Here is an 8,214-nt window from a genome sequence, read left to right on the forward strand (position 1 = left end):
TAAGCCTATAAATATTCTAAAATAAAAATTTACTTCAGTACTACTCCTTTCTCCAGCTACCATCCAACCTTGCATCTTCCATTACTTTAAACTTGTCAAAAACCAAGCATTTGTTTCTATTGCTTGCATGTTGTTACCACTCACTTACTTCTCAGCACCTTATAATCTGGCTAAGACCCCATTGCTACTGAAACTACTTTCTGCTATGTCACCAGTGACTCCCTTTTCCCAAATCAATTGACTTCTAAGTCCTTGTAATAATTCTCTAGGTACAGATTATTGCCATGAAAAATTATGATAAAACCAAGAAAACATGGCAAATAAGTAGTTGGATATCAAAGAGAGAGTCTTGTATCAGGGATCTTGTATTTTGAATGCAACCCAAAAGAGCCTTGCCTTTGAGAGGGACATTTTGACTCAATATGTGTCAAAATTTTTGTCGTGAAATGAATATAGAGATGGACACTTGGAAATAAGTCTGCTTAGCCATAACTAAATAATATCTCACACAAATACATATGAAATTAGATAATAAAATCTTCCAAAGGAAATGCTGTATAAAATTATTTTATCTTGTTTTTCAGCTCTCTAGTATTAACTGAACTTGTCAATCTGCTTATATTTTTAATGCACTAGATTAGAGTCATTGGATATTTGTATCCAAGGGTTCTTTCACTTATCTTTGGCCTGACATGATTACTGCACCAAAAATAATAATAGTAAGTAGGGGCAAGGGAGAAATTTTGCTGGAAATTGTGTTTTCCTAAGTCTCTTCTCAAAACGTTCCAGTGTTCGTGAGGGGAATAATATGAGAAAGAAGGACTGTATGCACAGATAAAACTTCTGGCTTTATAATAAATCCAATTTGTTTTGGAGCTTCTTGACTTGCAGAGGTGAGACTCTGAGTTTGTCAAGCTAGATGGACCCAAATCACAGCTTGAAAGGAATTTATAATCTCTGGCAACTAACTGTGACAATCAGAAACTTGGCTCTCTGACCGTCTCTGATCTCTACATGTCTCACTTCTGACTCTTATCTGGCTATTATTACTGAACTTGGCATTAATCGGCCTTTTGTTTCGTGTGCTGATTTGGGCTCCTCCCCATTTCATGGATTTACATCAACCTTGATTTCATTCCTGGGTTCAAGTTCTTTGACTCATCTCCTGTCCTGTTTCCATTTCAGCATGGACACTATCTGACAATCCCAGGTTCCTCAATCTCAAGCTCAATGGCACTCAACTCTGGCTGTATATTAGATTTAAATATCTATCAATGCCTGGGCCCTACCCCCAGTACTCTGATTTAAGTGGGTCTGAGATGGGGCCAGGCATTGATAGTTTTAATGGCTCCCCAGGTGGCTTTAATCTGCAGCCAGGTTTGAAAATTACCATTCTAGCATCTGTTTTTGTTCAAAATAACTATGGACTCTACTTAGGGAACCACTCTATTTCCCTCTTCTGGCACCAGGCCACACTTCCTGCAATGGTCCCATGGAACTCAGTAAACGTAGGTGCTAACAATAATCAATTAGACCTAAGATAGTAATCCATTTATTCAACAAACATGTAATGAGTATCTACTATTTTCTAAATGGTCAGAGAAAACTAAAATATAGTCCCTTTCCTCCAGAGCCACACATGCTAAGTGCTTTCATAGAGGTATGAATTAAATGCAATGGGAATACAGAAGAGGAAGCAATTATCTCTTTGTAAAGGTCTTGGAAGACTTCCTGAAACATATTTGAGTCTGGAAGAGTAAGCGGAAGTTTACCAGAAAGGCAAGAGAAGATAATGGAAATCCAAACAGAGGGGACAAACTAAGCAAAAACACAAAGAAAAGATATTTTGTATAAATATACATGGATGGTTTAAATTTTTCATTGAAAAGTAGCATGAATTTTAAGAAATCCTTAGACTTTGGGAGTACTTTATATGCATCTTTAAAGAAAACCAAACAATATCCAGTGACTGCAAAGTGCTATATCATTTTTGTAAACAAGACTAAATCACCTTGATAGCCCTACAAAAGAGAAAGACTAATAAAACTATAATAGCAAAAACAAGAATGAACCTACGACATTTATTTTTAATATCACTTCAGCTTGTTTGCAAATTCTGACTTTTGGGCAATGCAAACACTTATAATGCCCTTTAGATTGGTTGATCTTTCTGTATGACTGATTGAAAACCAAATTGCTACATTTCTTCTTGGTTCTCTCTCAAATCTGAGTGATTTATACTTGGGACTGATTGGCCCCCTGCACCCACCTAAAGATACAATCTTCTATCTTTAAGGTGCAGGGCTCAGAACTGTAACATTGCTGAATATTCAAAATGCTTGTTTTGTAGCAAACTATTTAAAAATTTTTGTAATGTATTAGCCAGTTTGACTACAGAAACGTGTTACTAGCACTTATGTTGCTTTGTTAACCCCATGCAACACATTCTTACAAAATGGCACAAGGCCCACCATTCAAAAGGCATCTCAGACAACAAGATACATACCTTACATGCTTTCATATTTCTTCTTCAAAATCAAAATCCCTCCCAAACTTTTCTTGTTCTTTATCTTCTCAATCAGTTTAGTACTTCATGACATTCAAAAATCCCAATCTGAAAATTGGAAAGAGAGGCTTTTACAACTCACAAATGCCCTCAACAGGGCCCCTGTGTTAGATTAATGCAAGATAACTATTCTAAGGAGAAGAGGAACTTCTTCCATGGACCCCTAGTTAGGGTATGCTTGAGCAGAAATAATACCTAGGCCGATATTCAAACACAGTCAAGATTGTCCAGAAAGATGCTTTAGTGGCACAAAGAGTTAATGACCAAAAAAATATAAGAAGAGAAAAGCCAGAATACTACTACAGGAATAAATAAGGGTGTGGCTAATAGAAACAGGAGATGATGGCAACGCAAGGTTAATTAGACCAGCTTTTAAAGAAGTCAAATTGTGGCCTAGGTTTCAAAGATATTAGAGAGGCCAATGAAACTGATTACCTTCGGTTTCTTGTTCCTAAATGTCTGCCTGAACTTCACTTTGCTTTTATTATATTTCGGTTACCCAGTAAGTTTCAACAGTTAACCGTCACTGAACCTATTTAAACAGAATTATTAATAGCTGACTTCATTGTCAGTATGCCATGTAATAAGGTGTGTTCAACCGTTTTCTCCCAGGTGTAACAAAGGCTATGTTTCCTTTCCTGCTTACATAAATTTGAACAATGAATAAAGTGATATCTCAAATGTCACATTAAACTTCAAAAGCTCTCAAATAACTCCTATATAGAATTTCCAATACAATAGGGTGATCCCATGACTCTTCATATATGCACTAACCTGTTTTCCCTTATCAGTAACAATATTTGTAGAATTAATAAATATATTTTTCTCTTTTCCACAGGATTTAGTGATCTGTTTCAAAAATAAAGAAATATGAAATTATAACCTTCTCAGGCCCAGCTTTAATTACATTGGTTTATTTAAACTGCCAAAGCTGTGGAAGGTCTGGACAAGTATTTTTCCAGTTACCAATAAAACCAATACTAAGAACTTGCTTTTACATAGAGCTTTATAACCTTTATAAAGTTTTAGTAAATAATTTACCACCTTAGGACCACTCAGCTAGCACTGTAAGTTGGGCAAGGCCAGTGTTTTTGCCCATTTTATAGAGGTAACTAAGCCCACAAACACGAAATGCCTTCCTGCACCTGAGATTCTGTTATTTTTAGCCCCAAGTCCAAGTGCTTCTTATGAGCAGGAAAGCTTGAATAATGTTAAATTAGATAATCCACTTAAGAACTTTAGCACAATACTTGATCTGTAGTATGTGCAATAAAAGCTGCTATTGATTACATATATTTCTTATATAATTTATTACTAAATTAATGATCTTGTCACTAGGATCCTAAAGCTGGTGTTCCAGGACAAGTTTGAGAGAAATACAAAAGCTTACTAAGGACCTGAATGGGCAATGCCCAACATCTGGATGGAGACCAAATTATTTAACCAAGTGTGCTCAAACCCCATAAGATCAGAGTAAAAATCCACGCACCAAATAATCATGTCGTGGAGTCAAAATCTTTCCTCAATGGTGGTGTTATTTCTAGGAATCGATCCTAGAAGAAAAAAAAAAATCCAAAATACAGGAAAAATTTTATTCACAGTAATGCTCATTATATTTTTTATAAAAGCAAAATGTTGGGGAAAAGCTAAATATATAAGAGAAAAGGGCCATTGTGCAGGCATTAAAATATCATTAAAAAGAATATACAACATAGGGAAGTTATTACTATGGTAGAATTTTTAAGAACTCTATATTAAATTATACTCCCAGTATAATCTCATTTAAACATAAGATATATAGAAAAAGAAGAAAATATGACAAATTATTAATTATGTTTATGAAGTTTTAGAATATGCATAGCTTTTATTTTTTATACTTTTAAAATTTTGCAAATTTCCCCCAAAGCACAGAGGAAAATAAATGTTAGTTCTTAAATATATGAATAAGGCGAGTGGTCATCCTGTTTCCTGTCATGAACATGACTTTGCATGTTCTGTCTCCATGATACAAATGCCTATTTGAGTGATTCTCCCAATTGCTATTGCTATTGACCAAGGCAACCTCTTTGAGCTTTATTGAGGAGCCACGGGGTTCAAAGTAAACTATGGCTCCAGTCTGAGTATTGCAAAGAGAGATACGTAGAATATTCAGAGATTTGGCTAACTTTCTTTAAATTTTTTTATACAGCTCTCTGGTGATGTTCAGATCTGCATCCACCATTCGAATTTTAGGGCACTTTTGCTAAGCACACAGATGGTCTCTCAGTTGTCTGCTTCCTGATTGCCCCCAATCAAAATCTGCTTCCACTAAAGCCGAAAGCAAAGCTGGTAACCTGCTGTTTACCCTATTGGGATAGGAAGAGGAAGAAGCTGTGATCATGTCCTATGCACACTAGTGCTCTTCAGTTAGTGCTATCCGACTCCAGAGTAAGTAAATTGAACGGAACCAAACAGCCATTGAAGGAAATTGCCTTCAGCTGATATGTTACAGTGCTCTGCCTTGTCTTCAAGGTCTGTGAATAAGGTTAATTCGAATCTTAAGGCCAAGTTCAGGAGGGTGCCAGCTCATCAAAAAGCTCCCAGAGAAACCTGGGCAAACAAAAACTAGCACAGTTCAGTCTGTATTACTATCTAGCTGAGCTCCACACCTCCTCAGTATTGGTCTCCCTAAAGTGTGAGAAAGAAACTCCTTATCTATGTCCTTGCTGGATCTTCCGGAGAAAAAATAACAGCCTCTGAGGAATCAACTGAAGGAATATGGTTGCATTTGTTAATGTGTGAAAGCAGGGAGGCAGGAAGAAAATTGGGTGCTTAGGTTTAACTGGTATAGCTCAACAAAAGATGAAAAGAGATCATTGGAACCCAAGCAAAGGGAGCGGTGGGTGATGAGTAGAGACAAATGGAACAGAGGATGGGGCAAATGTAGTCTATAGAATAGCTGAGCAGCAGTTAGCAGAGCAGCTGGAAAGGAATCCTGTGGATCTGGAGAATGTTGCCGCTCAGGAGCCTGGGGGTTCTCAGCCATTCTAATTTACTCTGTCTAGTGTGGCTGAAAGGAGACTAGAGTTCCAGTCTACATTGCAGATGAGTGTAAATAAAACCGCAAAACAAGGATGAGAAATGGAACTTCTCACTCAGTGAAGCCAAGAAGGGTGTTGGCTGCAAGTAGATCGGAATTGGGTCATTCGCTTTATCTAAAGTATCTTTCTACAAGGATGGCCAAGGGTTGATTACACTCACTGGCATATTTCAGCTGCCTTCCTAAAGCTGACACCTCAAGGGCCCTTTCTTTACCTGTAGCAAAATCATTCTGTTGCATTTGCTCCAACTGGCCAGCAAATGATATTGTTCATGACTCAGGGCTGAGGAGAGAAGCCACGCCTTGAAAGCACCTTCTAGCGGTTGCAGTAGGAGTTCACATGGCACAGGCCTGGCAGCTGGGATGCTTTGCCACTTCGTGGATCAGAGGCTAGGAGGTACAGAACCTTAGATCTCATTCTGTGCAGAATATTTATAGCGTCTTTTTCATCTGAAATATTAGTTGCTCCCTTTCTTTCAGTGACCACACCCAATTTTAGAAGCCATCAATCGTCTGTTATTTCTCCCCACAAAACAGTAATGATGTAATGTGGAACTCTTATAGTAGATGCATTCTCACCATACTAAAAAAAGTAAAATCTGAGTAAATATTCATAGAAGTTAAATTAAACCGAAACCTGGCATTGATATTTCTCCCAGAATCAGACCCCTCTATTCGGAGAAACAGCAATATCCACTCTGCTTCTAATGAACAGTGTGATTTGGGCACATCACTTGGCTTTTCTAGATCTCAGCTTCCCCATCTTTAAAATGAAGGGATGTGAATAGATGAGGTATCATTATATGAATGAGTGAAATAGCAAAATGACATTCTGATTCTTCTTTTATGAAGATTGGTGGCAAAGCTAAGTAAAACTGAGAGCTTTCAGTCGGTCTGGCTCTTGCTTTCAGGCACATAACCTGTGGAAGGACGTTGTTATCCATGATGTGACCTTTGCTTCATCTCAGGCCGCTTCCAAACATGGACTATATGTTCAGTCATATAGATGTAACTATAGTACACAGATACAGTGTGCTCATGAGAGGGGCTTACCCTAAAATTGATGGCTTAGAGAAGCAGAGGAAAATATGGGATCCGTGTGGGCAGGCTCACTCCCAAGAAAAAGAAGAAGAAAGGGACTAGGCTACTTATGCCCAGTTTCTCCTGGATGGTTTGGCTGGAATAAAGGCGGGGTCAGTTTAGTCCTACTTCCGGATCCTCTGTTGAAAATCAATAGATGTGGGTTTTCAACAACGTGACTTCTGTTTGCCCACTTATCTCAACTTTGTGGTTACTAAATACTTCTCTCCAGGTCTGACTTTCTGTATTCTTTAAAGCTATAAATCCCTGTGAGTAAAGGGAACTGTTTGCCAAGTCAGAAAGTAGGGAGAAAGGAGGAGAACATAAAAATCATTACAGCTTTTTTGTTCCAGGGCCTGCACGGAGTAGGGAGGCTATATTCCAGCAGTCTTGCCCTGGAGATAATTTGCATTAGCAACTGGGAGATGATGTAGGGAGATTTGTGGTCACAAAGCAGTTTAGTTGAGTCAGTTTTGAGTCCAGGCTTTTAATATTTTTTCTAGTGAGTCAAGTGGCTGTTTAATCAGTACCTTTCTGTTGGGAATGCATCTAGAATACTTCTGGCTTTGATTATGCTTAGTTCTGGAAGGGACTTTAGAGATTGCATAGTTTGACATTCTCAGTTGTAATAATTAGGTATCTACTTGTTAATCACTGTTTCTCTAGCACCATATACAGTGCCTGGCACAAAGTATGTACTCAATACCTATTGAATTTGCAAGTCAGGAAACTGACTTCTAGGATGATTAGGTGCAAGACTAGCTAATAGCAGAACTGGGGCCAAGACCCAGGCCACTAGCCACCCAATCTTTCCACATCTGCTTTCTAGCTAAGTAATTAAACTAAATACAGGGAACAATCTTAGCTTAAAACAAAGAAGTTCACAATTTTTCAATACCTTTTCAAATTATTTATGTATTTTTAAACCCTTGTAAGCATGGTGGCTTAGAATGCAAGCCATAGTTTGGATATGGGCAGAGAGCCAATGATAATGCTGGTTACTCCTACCTGATGGTTAGAACTACAATTCTGGAAGCAGGCTGTCTAGGTGCAAATCTGGGCTTAGCCACTGAACCAGTCCTGTGACCTTGTTCAAGTTACTTAAACACTCTGACCGAATTTCTTCATCTGTAGAATGGAAGAATAGCACCTGCCTCATAGGGTTGATGCAAGGATTAAAATAATGAACACATAATGTAAAGTGCCTAGAACCATGTATGGTACATAATAAATGTAAGTTATTATTATTGTTCTTGTTATTATTGTTGATAATTCAATCTGCAGGACTTCGGCAACTTCACATTTATTCTTCTTGTCTATTTGGCGTTTCACGTTTGAGGAGTACAATGATGTAAGTGAGCTTCTTCAGACTCATTTTTGACTAAAAGGTTAGGAGATGATACTTCAGTACTGAGGTTACAGGATTCCATTCACCAGGCAAGGCATATCAAGCAGCCTCTCATTAGATTATTTGTATGAATCTGGTCTT

Source organism: Balaenoptera borealis (assembly GCF_965194805.1).
Source record: "Balaenoptera borealis genome assembly, contig: HAP1_SCAFFOLD_375, whole genome shotgun sequence".
NCBI lineage: Eukaryota > Metazoa > Chordata > Mammalia > Artiodactyla > Balaenopteridae > Balaenoptera > Balaenoptera borealis.